Source organism: Anabrus simplex, chromosome 1 (assembly GCF_040414725.1).
Source record: "Anabrus simplex isolate iqAnaSimp1 chromosome 1, ASM4041472v1, whole genome shotgun sequence".
Lineage (NCBI taxonomy): Eukaryota > Metazoa > Arthropoda > Insecta > Orthoptera > Tettigoniidae > Anabrus > Anabrus simplex.
In genome coordinates, this window is record NC_090265.1 from 1,520,899,922 (window position 1) to 1,520,923,075 (window position 23,154).

Sequence of the window (23,154 nt, forward strand, 5' to 3'; positions counted from 1 at the left end):
TCTTTACCACATAGTAACAATACGAAGAAATTATAAATTTAGCTAAAGCGCTATTCTTCTCAAAATATGTGCTTCATATGCACTGAGAATTTATGGAATCTATATACTAATTCATGCAAATAAGCCTGCTAAATATCAATGATTATTCTTGAATAATCAAGAAACCCTAATTAAAATAATAAATAATCTTTTCCCAGTCACACGCGTATAGTGTTCCCTACACTTAATATTATTAATTATAACCTTTTAATATTTACAAAATAAAAATTGCTACTGGCATGCAAAAATCTCGTGGTTTAATGTATTCAAATTAAATGTACTTATCGAATGCTGGGTATGGTTTGCTGTCATCTCGAGGTACACTTGAGATTTTACACTACCATGATGAGTGCTCTTCTCTTTGATAGTCCTTGGTTCCTCTTCATCCTAACACGATCCATGTCTCGAACTGTGGTCTTCTTAGTGGAGTCTCTAGACGTCCCCTGTAGAAATGACTGCAGGCTCTTAGGCGCGATTCTCGTAGGCTTAAGTCCTCAGGTTCGATGATCACTCACGAACATACAGGCAAAAATGAGAAATCAGTTACTAAACACTGTTTATGTGCTTTCAAAGAATCTATTGGTGATAAGATCCACTAATAACTTTAAATAGATGAATGAAAATGGTGGCAAGTTTGTATAAATCACCATTCATTTCCCCATTAATCACACAGTCTATCACCACGAGTGTCCATGGAGTATGCAAACGCTAATTTTATCAGCAATAGTTCTTTAATTTTACTGAATGTCAGTCACTCTTAAAATACTTTAGATCGATCACTATTAATTACTGAACGTAATTAGCTGTCTCACTACCTCTAAACAACCTAATGCGTTTGCCCTTACACTAATGATTGCATCATGAGCCGCAACTGACTGTCGTTGATATTTAAAAGATTAAATGTTGAGATACGTCTTCTATTCATCACCACTGTACATTATCTTGTACCACACGGCTTATTTCGCGATATTTTACATCGCACTGATGTGTTTTTCTTCCTTGACACAACACTTCATACACTGATATCCAATTTCACTCCTAACGTGTGAGTACTGCGGCTACACAAATTACAATGGGATACTGTATCTAAGTCCAGGTTCTACTTATAGCATCCGGACTGATTGGTCGGAGGGGAGGTAAACCACGCCCCTGAGCGAAATGAAGCTCCGGTAAATGGAATCTTTCAGCGACGTGAAAACAATCAAATATAGCTCGTGACCCCTACTTTCTATCTCATATAAAACCAAAGCGATCAGTGGGTCATTCACAATCTCAAAAGCGTCCTTTTAGAAATTCACGCGTCATGGTTCATCACGCAAGACCTCCCACTTTTTTCCACACGTTGTCAGACTTCAGCAGTCATCTTTAATCTGCGTACTACTGCACGACTGGCGTCATTACCGATCCACTATTTAAGTATTGCATTTATATGCATCAACAATTAGCATTAAACACATCGGGTCGAATGAGACTTGACTCATAAATTTCCAGAAATTATCTCAGATGAAGGTGTTCTTCTTCTTTCTCTTTCTAGTTAATTATGGTGAAGTGGCACCAATGAATGCGGTGTTGAATTAGTAAAGGATATTTATTTCTTGGGGGTTAACACACCTTAATTCAGCCCACTCTCCGACAACCTGCATTTCCACGCGTAGCGTCATCTCTCCTTCTCGCTCGCACGAAAAGAGAGAGCGATTTCAAGGTTCAGCAGTAATGCGCTATCATTTTCTCGTCACAGCGCAGAAAACTGCTCCCTTCGGACTGGCGTATCGCAAATCCCACCCCGGTTCGGCATGTAGACTGCTAATTACTACATTATATGTCGCAGAATGTTGGAGAAAATGGCATATATAATTGACTAAATCTCCTAACATGCCTATGGCATGGTGACGAACGGTTACAATACATACATACATACATACATACATACATACATACATACATACATACATACATACATACATTGGCTACTTCCTAAAGGTTGCAATACCTTCCTAGCATAGTGATCAAGCAGCCTTCATCCTTCTACGTCACTACATCAAATATTTAGGCCATGCTTCATGTACCCCGAGTGGTGGTGGTGATTATTGTTTTAAGAGAAAGTACAACTAGGCAACCATCCTCTATATAACACTAATCAGAGGGAAAATTGGAATGGATCCGACACTTCAAAAAATGAAGATATCGGTCAAAGGAAGACAAGGGCCACGAAAGGCGTGAAAATGAAAGACTCGCAAACCTAATAGCGTCGGGGTCGGAAAAGAACAAGAGTTGACCAAGAGAGGTCGGATAGGATAGATGAAAGTGAGGAGCCTGGCACAAGTAAGTGGAAGCAATGTCAGGATTCAGCTAAGGGCCCCGTGGTCACTCCAGAGTTCAGAGCCCCTGCGGCCCCTTTTAGTCTCCTCTTACGACAGGCAGGGGATACCGTGGGTGTTATTCTACCGCCCTCACCCACAGGGGGATCTACCCCGAGTGTCGACATTTTGTGATACGCTATGCTAATTGTGGCATCCGTGGAACTGTACAGGCGCTCTAAAAATGAGCACCTGACAGGTTTTTTACAAGTTGCTTTACGTCACACCGACACAGATAGGTGGTATGGCGACGATGAGATAGGGAAGAAACCTCGGAAAACCATCTTCAGGGCTCCGACAGTGGGGTTCGAACCCACTACCAGATGAAAGCACATGGCAGTGTATGAGTTCTTCGCAGGTGCACTTTTGTCGGAAAAAATTGTATCTCAATACAGATAATGTTTGTTTTCAGTATACCCATATTTTGTACGGGTATATACATGGGAAATTAATTATATTTTAATAATAATTCAAATTAAGTCTGATACAATAAATACGAGCAACATACAATACAATACCATTCAGTCACTATTGCGTTTGAGTGACTATACATAACTGGACTTTGAATTGAGTAAGGTAACATTATAGTATTTTTCATTCGTAAGCTTATACAGCAGGTAACATTGACATTCAATAATCAATGCGTTTTCTGGTTCAGTTTTACCCGTGCTACCGATAATACCTCTCAATAATGTGGTTGAAACATCTGACACCGTAGATAGGCCTACTGTTAATAAGTAGACGTGGTCTACAATGAAAGAAGAATCAAATACTGAGTCTGGCATCTACCTGGTATGGTTGTGTCAGTGAAGGTGGTGGTGGTGATTATTGTTTAACTGTAATAAGAAGGGGGACAAAGATAACTGCCTTTACGGCGCACCGACACAGATAAGTCTTACGACGATGATGGGATAGGAAAGGGATAGAAGTGCGAAGAAAGCGGGCGTGGCTTTAATTAAGGTACAGCCCTAGCATTTGTCTGGTGTGAAAATGGGAAACCACCGAAAACTATTTTCGGGGTTGCCGACAGCGGGGTTAATTAAGGCCACGGCCACTTCCTTCCCACTCCTAGGCCTTTCCTAACCCATCATCGCCATAAGACCTATCGGTGTCGGTGCGACGTAAAGCCACTTGTAAATGAAAAAATTAAATAAACTAAGAATTAAGGTCTCGAAAAAAGAAAGGGAAGAGCCATGAAGGCTACCTTGACCTCGAAAACATAATACTGTAGTGTTTGGAAGAGGACTATTTGACCAAATGAGATCGGCAGGAAAGATGAAAGTAAGGAGTCTGGCACAATTAAGTGGAAGTAACGTCAGACTTTCCTTTCTTGATAGTGGTTTGACGTTTCACTAACACATCGAAGGTTTTCGACAGGGCTAGAATTAAAAAGATAACAGCCGTAACCTAGATGAAGGTACAGGGACAACATTTACCTGGTGTAAAAATGGTAAACGACGGAAAATCATCATCAGTGCTAACGAAGAAAGGATTCGAACCGTCAGTCTCTTAAATACAGGCTCACAGTTACATAACCCGAACAGCGTAACCAACTCGCTCGATCAATGTCAGTATCAGTTAAGGGCCCCGTGGTCGCCAGTCCACGCAACCAAATAAAGACCTCCTGAAAATTCATTACTTTCAGTCGCCTCTTACGACAGGCAGGAAATATATTATTATTATTATTATTATTATTATTATTATTATTATTATTATTATTATTATTATTATTATTATTAACAAATACATCGCAATTGGAAAATATCCGCGTGGCAATGGTTACTTACAGTAGTGTGATAATAAAGTAAAATAAAAACATAATTACCCAACAGCAACAACAGTAGATGTATTCCATGTCACCACTCACAGGGGTATATTTACCTGACAAGGATGTAGATTACCTAGCTGCAAGGGATACAGTGCCAATAGGACAGTCATTGTCAGCGCTGAAATTCGAACTTCGAATATCCGAAGAATGCAGCCTCCCAGTCTTTGAGCTACGGTGCTGAGAAAGGCCAGGGCAATAAGGGTGGGTTTCAAGGGTACAGGATGGGAACTGGATCAGTGTTATACATCAGGTTAGGAGGAGGCTGTAGTAATACGAATTCAGCACATTGTAAGCGCCAATGTCGCAACAGCGTCAAGGAAAGCTAATTCATCACTCTCGCAAGGCAGTCTCAGATGACGATCTGTGCAGCACAGTCGCGAACCAAGACCGGTGCGTAGCGGAAACAGGTAAGACGGAGGAATACGACCCTCCGAAATATTTTGTCCCTTCTAGTTAGTGGATTATGTCAGCACTTTGGGATACTTTTTGAAGTAAGGAACTTGTATAAAATTATATAGACTTTCTAATTAGTGCTTTACACGCAAATAATAAACAAGAAAAGTATTCAGTGATTTGTGATTTAGTGTAGCATCAAGTGTCGTGTCGTGTCGTGGGAAGGACGTAGTTTTTGAACTTTGTTCCTCAGGTGATTTTTTTTGTTTTTTTTTTCCTAGTTGCTTTACGTCGCACCGACACAGATAGGTTTTTATGGCGACGATGGGTCAGGGAGGGGCTGGGCCGTGGCCTTAATTAAGGTACAGCCCCAGCATTTGCCTGGTATGAAAATGGGAAACCACGGAAAACCATTTTCAGGGCCGCCGACAGTGGGGTTCGAACCTACTATCTCCCGAATACTGGATACTGGCCGCACTGCAGCTATCGAGCTCGGTAGGTGAAATTCAGCTATCCTACAAATTTAGATCAAATGTTAGGATTCTCAATTTTATCTCACCCTTACACGAAAGAATGTCAGCTTCCATTCATCGTTAACGACACTATTTACTCAGTGTGTTCGAAACCTTGGCAGGTAACCTGTGTCAAAGTAGTGTTCGTATTCACATGTGTTTGTATTTATTTGGGCTAGGATTGGGAATTAAACGTCTGTAGCATGTATGTTATTATTACCACCCCAGGATTCTCCTTATTTTAAGAGCCTCGGAGATTAATGATCAAGTGAACAAGATAGGTTTATATTTTTTATTTTTACAATCTGCTGTACATCGCACCGAACAAATAGGTCTTATTGCGACAATAGGATAGGAAAGGGCTTGAAGTGGGGACGTAGCGGCCATGGCCTTAAATAAGGTACAGCCCCAGCATTTATCTGGTGTGAAAATACGAAACCACGGATCACCATTTTCAGGGCTGTCGACAGTAGGATTCGAACCCACCATCTCCCGAATGTAAGCTGATAGCCACGTGACTCAAACCGCGCCGCCACTTGCTCGGTAAGATACACTTCTCTACTCAGAGTATTTGTTATTTGAGACTGAGATGTAGCTCGTTCGAGTTCTTCAAGTCAGCCTCATGTTCGTGACCGAGTCCAGACTAGAACTACAGTGAACTGGACAGTGGGAAGAAGTCAGTGAAAATCCTTATACAATCTGGCAGGCTTTCGATATCTATAACCGGGCGAGTTGGCCATGCGATTAGGGGCGCGCGGCTTTGTGCATGCATCCGTGAGATAGTGGGTTTGAATCCCACTATCGGCAGCCCTGAATATGGTTTTCCGTGGTTTCCCATTTTCATACCAGGAAAATGCTAGGGCTATACCTTAATTAAGGCTACGGCTGCTTCCTTCCAACTCCTACGCCTTTCATATCCCATCGTTGCCATAAGAACTATCTGTGTCAATGCGACGTAAAACCACTAGCGACATTTATAATATTACTTGGAAGAGTGAAGGATTGTATTTCTGGTTGTGCTTTCGAGATGAACTTTCACAATTGAGAGGCGACTGCCATTAGTATGTCCTTGCTGGTAAGACCTAATGTTTACACTGCACTATGTCTTCTGGTATGGACTAGAACAAATTTGTTACTTTCATTGTCCTGTCTCAGTCTCATCATGAAAGTGACCGAGGTATGAGCGATGCTAGTAATGCCATTCCTTATGCAGACAGTCCCTGTTATGAACGGTGTGAAAACGTTGTTCATAGGGTCGGTTGATGCGGGCATTTCATGGGCTTGGCAGACTCATATGTAACAGGAACTTCTGGCTCAGTGAGGAAAGCAACGGGAAACTACCTCACTCCTCATTTCCTTAGTACACATCTTCAGTGACGTCTGGACCATTTATGACGGCCGATGGCGGAGCTACTGAGGTCAAACCAGTCTCCGGGCTGAGCACTCAACATACTGTCATTCGTTTGATAAATTTAATTCAAGAGTTGATTTTTTTTTTTTGGTCATCGTGTAGGCAACTAGACAACGGCCGTAGCCGTGTTGAAACATCGGATCCCGTGCGATCTCCGAAATTAAGCAACATTGGCCGTGGTCAAAACTTGGATGGGTTGCCACGCGCTGTTGGTGGGGGTAAGGGAATGGAGGAGCGGAAAGGAACTGGCCACCCTACCGTACGTAAACTCCGGCTCATTTAGGGCAGTCGCCGAGGTGGCAGATTCCCTGTCTATTTTCCTAGCCTTTTCTTGAATGATTTCAAGGAAATTGGAAATTTATTGAACAGCTCCCTTGGTAAGTTATTCCAATCCCTAACTCCCCTTCCTATGAACGAATATTTGCCCCAATTTGTCCTCTTGAATTCCAACTTTATCTTCATATTGTGATATTTCCTACTTTAAAGACACCACTCAAACTTATTCGTCTACTGTCATTCCACGTCATCTCTCCGCTGACAGCTCGGAACATACCACTTAGTCGAGCAGCTCGTCTTTTTTTCTCCTTCTTCCCAACCCAAACTTTGTAACATTTTTGTAACGCTACTCTTTTGTCGGAAATCACCCAGAACAAATCGAGCTGCTTCTCTTTGGACTTTTTCCAGTTCTTGAATCAAGTAATCCTGGTAAGGGTCCCATAGACTGGAACCATACTCTAGTTGGGGTCTTACCAGAGACTTGTATGCCCTCGCATTTTCATCCCTACTACAACCCCTCCACTAGGTGACAGAGAAACCGAAACTCTGTTGGGTGATCAATGGCGGATATTTAATTAATTTTTTTCGGGTAAAATATCAAATGTTTCATTAAAGAACTTATGCATGCCTACATTATGAATTAGGAATACAGAATGGATGCTTTTCTCTCTTCAAAATCCGGTTTTCTTTGCTGGAGCCGAACTCGCAGTCTTAGGATATAGAGGCTGACGCTCTTCCACTGATCCACACAGGGAGCTTACTCAGTAGAAAAAAAAACACACACACACACACACACACACACACTATAAGACAGGTTGTTTATGACAATGTACCGAACCACTGTCCTGGGTTTATACATAGTGAGTCGTAGATTCGTAGGAATGCAGACATGTTATCGTAATCATCATCATCATCATCTGTTTACCCTCCAGGTTCGGTTTTTCCCTCGGACTTCGCGAGGGATCCCACCTCTACCGCCTCAAGGGCAGTGTCCTGGAGCGTCAGACTCTTGGTCGGAGGATACAACTGGGGAGTATGACCAGTACCTCGCCCAGGCGGCCTCACCTGCTATGCTGAACAGGGGCCTTGGTGGGGGATGGGAAGATTGGAAGGGATAGGCAAGGAAGAGGGAAGGAAGCGGCCGTGGCCTTAAGTTAGGTACCATCCCGGCATTCGCCTGGAGGAGAAGTGGGAAACCACGGAAAACCACTTCGAGGATGGCTGAGGTGGGAATCGAACCCACCTCTACTCAGTTGACCTCCCGAGGCTGAGTGGACCCCGTTCCAGCCCTCGTACCACTTTTCAAATTTCGTGGCAGAGCCGGGAATCGAACCCGGGCCTCCGGGGGTGGCAGCTAATCACGCTAACCACTACACCACAGAGGCGGACTTGTTATCGTAATGCTGGACAAATCCATACCAAGGCGTACCAATACGGCTAAATTCTCGATTTAGCCAGGAAACATTCTGAAATGTTATTGGCATTTGTGTTAATAATTTATATGAATCTTGCGTGCTAGTCTGTGAAGAGAATTTCTGTATATTACTACACAAAATTTTGTAAACAATCTGGTGACCTCGGGAGTGCAATAGATTACTCTGTTTCCAAGGTAGCGATTTCGATTCCAGCTGGGGTCGCTGAAATTTGAGAATGTTTAAATGCTACATTTCCAGCAAGAGTCGTATGGGACAGAAGATCCGACAGTTGGTATGCAAGTAGAAAAGACATTAAATAAATCAATTATTTGATTCTACAAGCATTCTAATTACTTTCTTTCACAAAGATTTTTGGATATTTTAATTAGCTGTTTTATTACCACCTAGTGAGTTAGCCGTGCGGTTAGGGGCACTCAGCTGTGAGCTTGCGTTATGGAGATAGTAGGTTCGAACCCCACTGTCGGTAGCCCTAAAATGATTTTCCGTTGTTTCCCATTTTTACAGCAAGCAAATGCTGGGGCTGTACCTTAATTAAGTCTACGGCCACTTCCTTCCCACTCCTAGCCCTTTCATATTACATCGTCGCCATAAGACCTGTCTGTGTCTTTTCGATGTAAAGCCAATTGTATTGTTTTTTTTTTTTTTACCTGTTTAACGTAGTACTTAATTCTGAAAGTTATGTCAACGATGAGAAGGGAAGATATAGTTTTGGACTTATGAAGGTTTAGCTGTTTCCAAGGAGTCATAAAGGCCCTCTCCCCCACCCCATTCCTAGTCGTCTTGATAAGTAGTAACGGTGAACAAAGGCCAGTTGCGGTAAACCCTAATTAAAATTCAATAATATTACTGGTTTTTACGTCCTACTAACTAATTTTACGGTTTACGGAGACGCCGAGGTGCCGGCATTTTGTCCCATAGGAGTTATTTCACGTACCAGTAAATCTACTGACCTTAGGCTGACGTATTTGAACACCTTGACCACCGGACGGAGCCAGGATCGAACCTGCCAAAATGGGCTCAGAAGGCCAGAGCTCTACCGTCCGAGCTAAGCCCTCATTAATAGGGTGCAAGGTTGTCGATGCCATTTCAGAATTTAGAATGCAGTTGCTTTCTGCATCTGAAGGACAGAAGGACGTGAGCGCCCACTGAAAGAATGCTGAAACTTACCATAACATTTCTCATAATATCTATTATAACACGAATGATGGAAATGCACCAATTTTACCATATTAAGTCAAAGCCTTGTGATTCTAATGGATTGTAATTTATAGTATTTAGACTTCTAGTTTTTTGTAAGGAATTTTTTAATATGAGAAATGTTTCACGGTCTTATTAAAACATGTCGTCACATTGGTACACATTACTACTGAAGTATTGGTACCACTGCTTCCAAATTATCACCACACATTCATAGATGCATAAAAGTCTTGAAACTCTAGAATGTTAACATTTGATAAATATTTATGTCTTCAGTTATAAATTAAAATTTAATTTTAAAATATGTAACTTTTAGCAACAGAGAAAGGTTTATAACAAACACAATTTAGAAGCAGCATTAAAAATTCTAGAGTTTTAGTATCGAAGTACAATCATACATTAGTGTGCAAAATTTCATATCTCTAGATACAATAGTTTAGGAGCAATGTGTACCAACATGACGACATGTTTCAGTAAGACCTTGAAAAATTTCTCATATTCAAAAAAATCCTTACAAGAAACTAGAAGTCGAAATACTATAAATTGCAATCCATTAGAATTAGAAGGGCTTTGACTTGACATGGTAAAACTGATGCATTTCTATCTTTCATGTTATAATAGATACTGTGAGAAATGTTATGGTGAGTTTCAGCATTATATCAGTGGGCGCTCACTTAATTCTGCCCTGAAGTGTGAGCCTGGGTATAATTTTGAAAAATAGTGATTGCAGTATTTTATAATTTTCTCTGTCCTCTTCTGTTGAATGATTGTCGGGGTATTTGCCATTTGCTTGTTTGCTTTCCTGGTCAGTTGTTATGCGTTTACGTAAGTTAAGTTGCTAATTTGTTAGTTTTGTTAGATTATTCATTGGTTATTTGATTATTTTGCCTGGTTGATTCTATGAATAGCCTGAAGAATACATATTTTTCACGTTGATATCTTCTTTCTGCAAGGTATTTTAAGTATATTATTCAATTCAACAAAGCTCGAAAATACCATTCCTTCCGTGATTTCCCATTTTCACACCAGGCAAATGCTGGGGCTGTACCTTAATAAGGCCACGGCCGCTTCCTTCCCACTTCCAGCCCTCTCCAGTACCATCGTCGCCATAAGACCTATCTGTGTCAGTGCGACGTAAAAATAAAATAAAATACCATTCCAAAATTATTTATTTACGGAGATAAACATGATTTTCTAGGAAATCATTAGAGTTGCGAAGAAAATTCATATAAAACTAGAGGTCGCGCGCTGCTCCGAAGCATTCATTATAAATAGGTCAGATGATTAGCCTGTCGTCATGTTGTTTTGCCTGCCCTTTTCAATTGTTTTATGAACAATTAATAAGAAGCGCGTTATTGTATGGCGCAGTTCGTAGTCAGCATTCATCCATTCTGACGCCATCATGTCATATGTTTGGTAAAAATCGAGCCATATATTCGCTTTTTTATCCTCCGGTTCTTGGTGTAAAGCTGGACATTGTATTGTAGAAGCCAATCAGTCACAATCAGTCACTACTGATCCGGATTTAGGGCAGTCGTCCAGGTGGCAGATTCCCTATCTGTTGTTTACCTAGCCTTTTCTTAAATGATTGCAAAGAAATTGGAAATTTATTAAAGCTCTCCCGTGGTAAGTTATTCCAGTCTCTAACTCCCCTTCCTACAAACGAATATTTTCCCCAAATTGTCCTCTTGAATTACAACTTTATCTTCACATTGTGATCTTTCCTACTTTCAAAGACACCACTCAAACTTCTGATATCATTCCACGCCATCTCTCCACTGACAGCTCGGAACATACCACATAGTCGAGCAGCTCGTCCCCTTTCTTCAAAGTCTTCCCAGCCCAAAATTTGCAACATTTTTGTAACGCTACTCTTTTGTCGGAAATCGCCGAGAACAAATCGAGCTGCTCTTCTTTTGATTTTTTCCAGTTCTTGAATCAAGTAATCCTGGTGAGGATCCCATACACCGGAACCATATAGTTGGGGTCTTACCAGACACTTACATGCCCTCTCCTTTACATTCTTACTACAACCTCTAAATACCCTTATAACCATGTGCATAGATCTGTAACCTTTATTTTCAGTCATATTTATGTGATTACCCCAATGAAGATCTTTCTATATTGAGACCTAGGTTCTAACAATGATCCCCAAAGGGTACTTTCAATCCATAAACGCAGTAATTAAAACTGAGAGGACTTTTCCTATTTGTGAAACTCACAACCTGACTTTTAGCCCCGTTTATCCTTATACCATTGCCTACTGTCCATCTCACAACTTTATCGAGGTCATTTTTAGTTGCTCACAATCTTGTAACGTATTTATTTCTCTACACAGAATAACTTCATCTGCAAAAGCCTTATCTCTGGTTACACTTCTTTACACATATCATTGATATATATATATAAGAAAACATGAAGGTCCAAAAATGCTACCTTGATGAATTCCCATCTTAATTATTACAGGGACAGATAAAGCTTCGCCTAATCTAATTCTCTGAGTCCTGTTTTCCAGGATCATAGCCACCCATTCATTCACTCTTTTATCAAGTCCAATTGCACTCATTTTTGCCAGTAGTCTCCCTTGATCGACACTATCAAATGCCTTAGATAGGTCAATCGCGATACAGTCCAATTGACCTCCTGAATCCAGGATATCTGCTATATCTTTCTGGAATCCTACAAGTTGAACTTCAGTGGAATAATCTTTCCTGAATCCAAACTGCCTTCTGTCAAACCAGTTATTAATTTCGCAAACATGTCTAATATAACCAGAAAGAATGCTTTCCCAAAGCTTACCGACTGGCCTGTAATTTTTAGCTTTATGTCTATCACCCTTTACTTCAACATAGGGGCTAGTATAGCAACTATCCATTCCTTTGGAATAGCTCCTTCATGCCAACAATAAAATCAAATAACTACTTCAGATATCCCAACCCATTGCCTATAGTATATCCCTCGAAACTTTATCAATTCCAGCTGCTTTTCTAGTTTTCAACTTTTGTATCTTACTATAAATGTCATTAATATCATAGGTAAATTTTAATACTTCTTTAGTATTAGTCACCTCCTCTATCTGGACATTATCCTTATAACCAACAATCTTTACATACTGCTGACTGAATACTTCTGCCTTTTGAAGATCCTCGCATACACACTCCCCTTGTTCATTGATGGTTCCTGGGATATTCTGCTTGGAAACTGTTTCTGCCTTGAAGTACCTATACATACTCTTCCACTTTTCACTAAAATTTGTATGACCGCCAATTATTCTTGCCATCATGTTATCCTTCGCTGACTTCTTTGCTAGATTCAATTTCCTAGTAAGTTCCTTCAATTTATTCTTACTTCCACAACTATTTCTAAATCTATTTGTTTCTAACTTGCACCTCCTTCTCAGTCGCTTTACTTCTCTGTTAATATAGTGGACCTTTACCATTTCGTACCACCTTTAAAGGTACAAACCTATTTTCACATTCCTCAACAATTGCTTTAAACCCATACCAGAGTCTGATTACGTTTTTATTTACCGTTTTCCACCGATCATTGTTACTTTTAAAAAACTCCCTCATGCCCGTTTCATCAGGCATACGGTACTGCCTAATAGTCCTAATTTTAATCTTTCTTTCACATTTATTTTTAACTACCACCAAAAGAGCTTTGTGATCACTAATACCAATACCACTAATACCAATGGCATTTTTAATCGCAGTTCTTCTATATACACTAGTGTCCAAAAGTTAAGCGTACGAGTAAGCAGGGCAACAGTAAATAGACCGCAAATCGCACGACATATGCACCTACCAACCTTACGTGTTCGCTCTGTATAGGAAAGGAGTGTTCCCTGCTTTGACTACCGGCGTAACTGCAAGGTAAACACAGCCAGTGCCTGCGCTCCATACTCCCTCAGTTGTGTTTGCCCTATTATAGTGTGCCTCGTGGTGAACGTGACAATATAATGGCACAACGACGCCATTTGGACCCCATTTTGCAGGGTAGAATACTCGGCCACCTGGAAACAGGCCAGACACAGACCGAAGTCGCCGTATCCTTGAATGTGCCACAAAGAGTCATTTCCAGGCTTTGGAGACGATTTCCAAAGACAGGAGATGTTAGTCGTAAGCCAATACTAGGTCGACCAAGGGTAACCACCCCACAGCAGGACCGATATCTGGCCTTAACCGCCCGATGAAATCGGAGTGCATCTGCAAGACAATTGTCGGCGGAGCTTGCAGCCGTCTCAGAGCTTACCGTTTCCCGGCAAACTCAGTACCGGAGGCTCAGAACAGCAGGACTGTTTGCCCGACGTCCAGTGGTGTGCGTACCGCTCACCCCAACATGTAGACGGGCCCGTTTACTGTGGAGCCGTCAACATCGAAACTGGACCATGAATGAATGAAGGCATGTGCTCTTCACAGATAAATCCCGCTTTCAGTTTGGAGAAAGATTCCCGTTGCACATTAATCTGGAGAGAACCAAGTAGCCGATACAACCACTGGAACATCGTGGAACGGGGCCAGTATGGTGGTAGATGAATTTCTGGCTGGGAAAGACATTCATCGGATGGACTGGCCAGTGAGGTCTGCGGATCTGAATCCTATAGAACATGCCTGGGATGCATTGGGAAGACGAATCGCATCCCATCAGGCTCCACCATTACCCTGTCGGAGGAAGGGGATCGACTGCCACAAGAGCTCTTGGACCATCTGATAGAGAGCATGCCACGTCGCTGCGAAGCATGTGTGGCCGTTAGGGGTAACCATACACCCTATTAACAGCATATTTTTTTGTGGAATACATTTCCAAGTTTTGTTAGTTTTTGTCAAAGGTGTACCTTAGCTATTAGAACCTTTCTGACTTTGTTTTCTTGGACAAATTGTGTGACATATGAGGTTTGTGATTCAGCTTCCGTTTGCTCAATAATCCGTCTGACATTCCTATCAGGCGGTATGACCTCGTTTAGTGATTATGCTTAACATTTGGACACTAGTGTAGAATGGTTGTCTTGTGAACTCATAGGTTAGTCTCGAGCGGCTTTTTTTTTTTTTTTTTTTTTTTTTTTTTTTTTTTTTTTTTTTTTTTTTTGCGAGGCAGAGAACATTTTTAAAATACATGGCTTTCACTCTTTCTAGCATAGCTAGGTTATTCTTCAATAGGTATCCCCAGGTAATGTACAAGGCGTCTGTCGTGATGGGGTCTGTTAGTACGTTGACTTTCTTCACTTAGCAGCATGCAAGTTATATGGTACGCTCTGACATCTGTTAAATGTATTTCGAAGGTGCGAAAGTTTAGAGAATCAAAGAGTATCTAGCAGGTAATAGTATTCTTCCATCATCAGAGGAAGTGTACACTCTCAGGCTTGAGAGGTAGTAATCAAACATGGCTGCAAGGAATGACATTATTAAGGATGAAAATTACATATATCAGAATATTAAAATGTTTGTCGCTTAGAACATGCTAAGTACAGAATGTATTGCGGGTAGAGTAAGTCTTCGCCTGCAATTATTGAAGTGATCATTTAATGTTTTGATTTTATGTTTACTCAAAGTTGGCTGAACTTAGAGACCTGTCAATATCTGATGATTCACCGGCAGGTCATTCCGGAAAGAATAAAACAGAAATGAAGCAAATCAGTCCAGTGGAACAGAAGGATGGCCGTGCGCATAGAGGCGCGCGGCTGTGAGCTTGCATCCGGGAGATCGTGGGTTCGAGCCCCACTGTCGGCAGCCCTGAAGATGGTTTACCGTGATTTCCCATTTTCACACCAGGCAAATGATGGAGCTGTACCTTAATTAAGGCCACGGCCGCTTCCTTCCAACTCCTAGGCCTTTCCCATCCCATCGTCGCCATAAGACCTATCTGTGTCAATGCGACGTAAAGCAACTAGCAAAAAAAAAAAAAAAAAAAAAAAAACCAAAAAACCGGAAGGACGGATTTGCCAAAGATGTTTTATTTAACTTTTTAATATAATTATAGACTCATTCTGAGAAATTGAATTTTCAATACACCTGCTCTGCTCCAGAGTTTAGGACTAACCGTTCAGGCAGGTTATTTACTTTCGAAAGTCCCAGACATTCGTTTTCCTCTGACTTCTTCATATTTTCTTTCGTTAGCCCTACATAGCCCGCTCAAAAGGTAGTGTGATAGTAAAACATAGAAAAGTATATTTATCTGGAATACTATTAGAATTACGAAGGAACATTTCACAAACATTTTTCTAGGAAATTTAAATTTAAATAGGCCTGCACTTACTCACTCCATTATTTAATCGGACTAACCGTTATTCAGGGTATTTACTTTTAAGGATTCCAGACGTACATTTCCCTATGACTTGCTTCACAACATTTGATTTCCTTGCACGGTCCCCTTAAGATACAGTAAGTAGCCTATATTTTAACCGAAGGTTCCAGCTGTATGTCTGCCAAATTCGAGCGCGAAAGAAACGTATGGGTGTGTGTATGTGGTGGAAAATCAACCAAGGTAGAGACAGTGTTATCCAGGAATCAGGTTAACGCAGATGTTGAGAAAAATAGAAGGGAGTTTCGAGGGTAAGGAGAAGGTGTAATTTTCCACTTTGGTACCAATAACGTAAGGCAAGAATACTACTACTGTATTATTGTCATTCCTCCCCCTGAAGGGGGAGGCGGGCCTCTTAGACGGTGACGCCGTCTCTCAGGCCGGGAGATTTGTTCGGTGAAGGAGATGTTCGGAGAAGGTGAGGGGTATCGCGGCTGTGACCTATACTAGGAACTGTGCCGGCATTCGCCTTAGTGCAGGAGAATGGAAAACCATTCTCAGGACAGCCGACGGTTGGGGCCAGCCGTGAGATCCAGTCCTGTCCCGTTTCCCGAATACAGAGGCCTAGAGCCACGGAAAAGCCGTGGCCACTCTGCATCTACCGACCGACCTCTCTTAGTCAACCCTTGTAGTCTTCCGACCCCGACAGTATTTAGCTTGCCAGACCTAGCCAAACTTTTAATGTTCATAGTTCCCTGAACACAGAATATAGAATACATGTATGATATCCCCAACTCTTACACCAATCTGTCCCCAACGTTGTTAGGTTTGTGAGACCTAGGGAAGGGACTTGAGCAGGTTTTATGGCTGAACGTCCTTCATGACACTAACTGTGTGTAGAAGGATGTATTGAATAATTGCGTGTTTCTACAGTGGTTGATACTGTGCTGTGTTGTGTGTGATTCGAATATATTGAAACAGAACTCTGTGAACTAAATAATACTATTATTGATTTTATATACTAATAACTACTTTTAAAGTTTTCAGAGACACTAAGGTGGTGTAATTTGGTCCCGCACAGTTGTTTTACGTTCGAGTAAATCTACCACCTTGAGGCTTCGTGCCTGACGACATTGAAATATCGCTTCTACTGTCTGAAGTAATCAGCTCGACTGAAGTAATCAGCTTGACACACAGCTGAAGGCCGTTAAGCTGGTTACTCAGTCATCAAATGTCCATCTCTACGATATTATTGTATTCTATATCTATTTATTATTATTATTATTATTATTATTATTATTATTATTATTATTATTATTATTATTATTTCCGATGAGCCCTGCTAAGGACCACGTGCCAATTTCAATTCAGCTCTTCATTCTTTATTGTTTTCTCTTCTACTCCTTCCAATATTCTTTCATCCTTTCACTATGCTGTTTCCTTCTGTCCTCGGGCCACTTCGCACCAGGCTTCTTGTTCAGCCTTCCTTGGAACCCTTCTATAATTACTACCCTCTTTCTAAAAATTTATCTGTCCATAGTTTCTTCTTCTCTTATATTATTTTTTTTCTAAATCTTTCTTTACTTCTCGAATCCAGCTAGTTGTTGCCTTTTTGTCCCAAAGGTACTTGAAAACCTTTTTTGTTAATCTGGAATCATCTATTCTGTAAATATGTCTGAAAAATGGCAATATCCTTTTTCTTATGGTTTCTGTTATGTTTTATATGTTCATGTATATTTCATCATTAAATCTTAATTTCCATACTTCTGTTGTTTTCACAGGGCCTAAGATTTTTCTCATTATTCTTCTTTCTAGTACCTCAAGTTTATCTAATCTATAGTTTAGTACCAGGCATTCACTTGCATATAAGCATTCCGATTTCATCACTGTAGTGTAGTGCCTTATTTTAAGATTTTTAGATAGACACTTTTTGTTAAAAACATTCTTTGTGATACCATATGCTCTTTCCATCTTGTGTACTCTTTCTTCTACTGCAGATTTTCTTGAATTATTTCTCCCAGATATTTGAATTTCGTTACTCTTTCCACTGGACCAATATCTGTTGCCAAACATTTAGCAGCATTCTTGATGTTTGTATTAAATTTTGTTTTTTCTACGGAGATTCTCAAACCTGTCTTGTTGGCTATTTATTCCAAGAGATTGATTTGTGTTCTTGCACTTGTTAGGTTTTCTGACAATATAGCAAAATCGTCTGCAAATGCTAGGTGATTTATTTCAATGCCTTTGTTTTTTCTCCCCAAAGTTACCGGCAAAACGATATGCTCTTTAAGCTTTACGTTCCAAATTCTTACAATTTTCTCTAGAACACAGTTGAATAGAAAGGGTGACAAACCGCCACCTTGCCGTACCCCTGTATTTATCTTAATAGGTTTGGATATCTCACCCATAAATTTCACATTTGAAATTGTGTCAGTAAGGGTTTCACGTATTAGTTTTGCCAATTTAGTTTTCACTCCAAATTCACGAATTGTTTTATCTATGGTTTCTCTATCAACCGAGTCAAAGACCTTTTTAAAATTTACAAAAGTCACAACAATGTCTTTTGAATGTAATATCCTATGGTGAATTATGGATTTGAAGTTAAATATGTGTTCTGAACACGATCAACCTTTTCGAAATCCAGCTTGATACTCACCCAGTTGCTTGTCAAGTGATGTTTCTACTCTATTCAGCAATATTTTTGAGAATACCTTGTATGCAATTTGCAGAATAGAGATGCCTCTATAGTTTTGTTTGTCACCTTTTCATGCATTGGGTGTATTAGAGCCACTTTCCATTCTTCTGGAATCCTCTCTGTTCTCCAAATATCTTCAAAGATTAACTGCAGCTCTTCGGTGATGTTTGACTGAGACCATTTAAAAAATTCAGCTATTATAGAGGCTTCTCCACTAGCTTTACTATTTTTCAGATTGTTAATTTCTTCTTAATTTCTTCAACAGTAGGTGGTATTTCTTCTTCCAGACTGTTTGAGAGAATTCCAACTTATGGTAAGGTTCAGGGCAGTTTAAAAGTTGATCAAAGTGCTTCGTAAGTATTTCACAAGTCTACCATTTTCATCTTTGAAGCATATGCTAGGCGCTTGATACCCCTTTAATTGACTCTTAAAAGTCTGGTAGCAGTTTCGAGAGCTATTTTTAACAAAGCTGTCTTGCAGGTCAATGTTGTGATTTTTCGAAAGTTATTTTAACTCCCCTTATTATTCTAGCAGTGTCTTTCCTTTGCTGTTTGAATTGGTCATAGTGCTCAGTCTTTCCAGAGGATTTAAACTTTTTCCATTGTTTTATTCTCTCTTGTAATACATCTTCACATATTTGATTCCACCAAGGTTTCTTTTTAGGTTTGACTAGCCCAAATGTTTTCTGGACTGCATTGGTTATTTCTTTAGATAAATCTTGCCATTTCCCATGATGAGATACTTTTATTTCTTCCTGAAATGTTTCCAATGTTTCTTGTGTAATTTGAAGTCTATTTGTGTTATATTTGTTTATTCTTTCCCCTCTTCTGTGATTTCTGTAGGGTAAGAATTTTAGTTTGATTTTAGACAAGTAGTGATCGGAATCAAATTATCTGCTTCTTACTACCTTGACATTCATAATTTCCTTCATGTTTCTTATGGAAATAACTACATTAACCAGTTGAAATTCACCTAGTAATGGATTTGAAGAAGTCCATGTTTTAGCTTTTCTTGGCAATTTCTTGAAGAAAGTTGACATTAACTTCAGCTGAAAACTTTTACAGATGGTAATTAATCTCATTCCATTGATGTTTGTTCTTTGGTGTGCGGCATATTCTCCCACTATTGGTCTCTAAATTCTCTCTCTTCATACGTGGGCATTGAAATCTCCATGTAATATCACCACATTTGATTTTGGAATTTTAGACAATTCATCATCCGGGAGTGTCCAAAATTCCTCTACTTTATTTGGGTTCTTTTTGTTGTTTTCATTTATTGTTGCATGACAGTTAATAAAACTATTTTTTATTTTTGCAGTTCATTGTTAAAAGAGATATCCCTTCTGAGTGGGATTTGAATTAAGTTACATTGTCTACTAATCTTTTATGGATATAAAAGGCTGTTCTCAAGAGTGGCATTCCTTTCATCATTTTAATCGCGGATTTACCTTTAAAAATTCGATAATCTTTTGTTTCTGTCAAATTCTCATCCAAAAATCTCGTCTCTTGTACTGCTAAGATTTGAATTTCGTTTCTATCTAGAAGTAGTTCCAATTCCTTCTGTTTAGCAACCTTCAACAAAGAATTTACATTCAAAGTGCCTGCAAGAAACTTCTGTTTAAACTTAAATCTGGACGGATTTCAAGGATGCTCCGACTCATCCTTATTGCAGAGCTTGGGACTCCCCAGAACCCTAGGTCCCGATGTATTGCATAACGCAATGGTAGATTTCTCTTCCGAGCTGCTACCTGGGGTAGTGCTTTCTTTCAGCGGCGTTTCCACTCTGCAATTGAAATTGTATGTTTCAAGGGTAGGAATAACATTCCAAAGTAAAATCAGATTGTTAGTCTGAAATGATTGTTTTGCGTGGTTTATTATTATTATTATTATTATTATTATTATTATTATTATTATTATTATTATTATTATTATTATTATTATTATTATTATTGCTGTTCCGGGGATTCTGTGGAACAAAGAGGCGTAAGAAGGTGCGGGCATGAATGGGTGGATAAAGAAAAGATCAAAGAATTCTAAAATTTGATATTTTATTTCTTTCCTAGATTTTGGTTTCTTTTCAGATCTTAAGCTTTATTAAACAATAACACATAATAGTTGAAAATACATAAGAGGAAGTCTACAGCTGTAGAAACAATAATTATTTGAAATCAGCTACAGTAAGAGTTGAGATAGATAGCTCAAATGTTACACCATTCCCAAGACCACAATTGCTCCAGTTAATTAAAGAAAAGAGACAGGGCTCCAGATTTTACAACATTAGAAAGAGCATCTTTGCTCCACACAATTACTCTCTAGGAGACTATTCTCCAGAATTTACAAGATTCAGGCCTCTTAAGGGCACAATCTACATTTTACAAAAAAAAAAAAAAAAAAAAAAAAAAAAAAACAGTAGTCACTCTCTTATCCGCCCAATAGTCTAAGTTACACTTAAATCAGAAATTAAATAAGGGAAGTTAACTTTAACAGAGGCAATAGGTGTCTATTCTACATGGCATTAGTAAAAAGAAAAGGTTAAAGTTATTGGCCGCTAATCAAAATGTTACGAGGCGGACACTTGCACTCCTTTGAAATTCCCATGAACATCATTAAAACCCTATGCGGGCTTATGGACCGACGTTACAGAGGCTGAACCTATACTACGGAGGTAACTAGATGGAGAGAACATTTAACTTACCAAGAGGAAGAGATACATTTTAAGGTTTACGAAATCATAGTCACCTCAAAACCAAGGTGAAGGGGAATAAAAGAGAGTTCCCACTCCTTATTCCCTAAGTTAGACTAAGGTGTTTAGACTTGTTGACAAGTTACATGTAAAGATTACATTAAAATAAGATGTTGAAACCTTCCCCTCGAGTTAGCTTTCTGACACTATTACATGATTATAAAAGTCTGTCATTACCTTGAGCTGGTGGACCTTCCAGATATGGACGAGGCAAGCCCTCCCCTGCCTCCTGCACTAACACACTCTACTGCTGGATTGGAGCGAGCATAAGACAACATGGCCCAAGAGGCCCCAGCTTTTATAGGGGAGAGGAAGGTTCCAGAATTCTCTGGGCCGAAGCCCTTGACACACCCACAATTTCTATTGGCTGATTAAATAAATTTCAAAAATTCCTTTTGGTTAATTTTAAACCCGGCAGGAAGAGATAGAAGTGCTGATAACTTTAGAACACCAAAAACAATCTACAAACAATTCCGTTTTACCAACTAATGACTAAAAAATTTCTCTTGAAAACTAATTGTCCATCCTCTCACCTGAGGGCGCACATAAGTTGACAGTAGAGACATCTGGCGATGAACATTCAAATTTCTTCCACTAGAAGTTTCACAATTCGTATTAGAGATGGCCTTCTAAAAGGCGCTCGTTTTAAATGTACGGAGTTGATGTACCTCCGGTACAAGTATTATTGTTATTATGGTCCCGGGGTTCTGTGAAACGCAGAGGTGAAAGAAAGTGCGGGCATGAATGGGTGGATATATAAAAGATGGAAGAAAAATTTAAAACTTTAAATTATATTTCTTCCTCCTTTTTGTTTTTCTTTTTTCTTTTCAAACTTCACACTTTGCTAAGCAAATAACAAAAGTCAGGTACAAGGTCTAGCTCGTGAGCTTGAGTAACAATACCAGAATAATCAGATAACAACAATCTAACGACATGAGCTTGAAGCTCCCTAGTTACAAATTTTAACAAGAGCACTGCTGCTCCCTCAACCCATACTCAAGGAGACGGATTTCCAAATTTTACATCAGTAGGAAGGGCGTCTTTGCTCAACACAATTACTCTTTAGGAGACTGTTCTCCAAAATGTTCACGTTCCAGGCCTATCAAAGGCACAGCCTACATTTAACAAAGCAAACAAGGGCCACTGTCTTCTACGCTCAACAGTCTGATGTACCTTAAAAGGAAATGTTGACTTTAATGGGGATTACAAGTACCCATACTACGTGGCCTTTATTAAAAACGAAAGGTTAAAGTTACTGGTCGAAAATCAACATGTTAGAAGGCGGATTCTTGCACTACTTGAAATTCACACAGAAAACATAAAACCCCATTTGGACTTATGGCCCGACAATATAGAGGCTAAGCCTATACTACAGAGGTGACTAGATGAAAAGAAAATCTCAAGTTACACATTTACGAGATGAGTTTAAGTTTTAGCAAAACATAGTCACCTCAGTATAAAGTTGAAGGGGAATAAAAGAGGGTACCACTCTCTATTCCCTTAGTACCGAGCTCGATAGCTGCAGTCGTTTAAGTGCTGCCAGTATCCAGTATTCGGGAGACAGTAGGTTCGAACCCCACTGTCGGCAGCCCTGAAGATGGTTTTCCGTGGTTTCCCATTTTCACACTAGGCAAATGCTGGGGCTGTACCTTAATTAAGGCTACGGCCGCTTCCTTCCCATTCCTAGGCCTTTCCTGTCCCATCGTCGCCATAAGACCTATCTGTGTCGGCGCGACGTAAAGCAACTAGCAAAAAAAAAAAAAAACAATACTATTCCCTTAGTCAGACTAGAGTCCTCAGACTTATTTGAAATTTACATTTAGAGTTTGAAATTTATATTGAGAAAATAAAAGTTTCATTACAAAAAAATTGAAACCTTCCCTCCGAACTAGTTTCCAAAGACTATTACTGTACATGGTTAAACGGAGTCTGCCATTACGTTGAGCTGGTGGACCTCCCGAAGATGGACGACGCAGCCTTTCCCCCTGCCTCCACTACGAACACACTCTAGGAGAGGAAGGTTCCAGATTT

At 39.9% G+C, this 23,154-nt stretch overlaps 1 protein-coding gene across 1 annotated transcript in view; it reads left to right on the top strand.

The window, feature by feature from the left end:
• Positions 1-4,588: 4,588 nt before the first annotated feature.
• Positions 4,589-23,154, top strand: part of LOC136880012 (acyl-CoA Delta-9 desaturase) — a 178,509-nt gene continuing 159,943 nt past the window's right edge. The window contains exon 1 of the mRNA XM_067153274.2: positions 4,589-4,631. The gene's annotated coding sequence lies outside the window, so the exon portion shown is untranslated. The remainder of the gene's footprint in view (positions 4,632-23,154) is intronic.